Genomic DNA, 744 nt, shown 5'->3' on the forward strand with positions numbered 1-744 from the left:
GCGTCCCCTGGGTGCTGTGCGGGCCGGGCCGGGCGGTGCTGTGCTGTGGAGGGGCGGCAGGCTGCGGGGAGGCCGCGGCAAGCGCGTGCGGGCGGGGGCATGTGTGGGGGTCCCTGGCGCTCCGCCAGCCTGCAAGGGAAAAGCCAAGCTCCCCCGCGCTTCTCTCCTTTTAAAGGACAATCCATTTTTAAAGCTTGCTCGCCATTCTTGCAGTACGTCCTTGTGGCCCACTTTTGGGCCCCAGTGCACAGGTGGAGAAATGCTGGACTAGACCCCTGCTAGGCGCCCGCCCCAGGCCTCTGGGCGCCTGTACACCGGCACCAAGGCTGCTCCAGTGTGTTGGAGCAGACTCAGTCCTCGATTCCTCTTGCATGTCAGCGTCCCCCGTGCTTAAAAGTACCAGTGGGGGTGCTTGAACTAAAGCTCGTGGAAGGAGTTGTAATTCAGTCGCCCCTGGTGTCATTTAGAGCCGCTCTACTTAAAGTGCCACCTCCCCCCCACACACACATCCCCCTGGAGCACGTGTAAAAGTGCCGTATGATTGTGTAACTTCCGCTAGATTCCCCCCTTAGCACGGCTCTTAGGATCAGAGTCCACATTTCATACAGTTGAAATCAATGAGAGTTCAAGCATTCATTTCAGTTGCGGGCAGAAAGCAGCTGCCAGTTGGCATTTTTCTTTCTTTCCTTGGCCAGGGGTTGCTTGATTGATTTGGGGTTTTTTGTTAACTTTGCTTTGACAGTT

This window comes from Gavialis gangeticus, unplaced genomic scaffold (assembly GCF_001723915.1).
Source record: "Gavialis gangeticus isolate Ggan-Ray unplaced genomic scaffold, GavGan_comp1, whole genome shotgun sequence".
In the NCBI taxonomy this organism is placed as follows: Eukaryota; Metazoa; Chordata; order Crocodylia; family Gavialidae; genus Gavialis; species Gavialis gangeticus.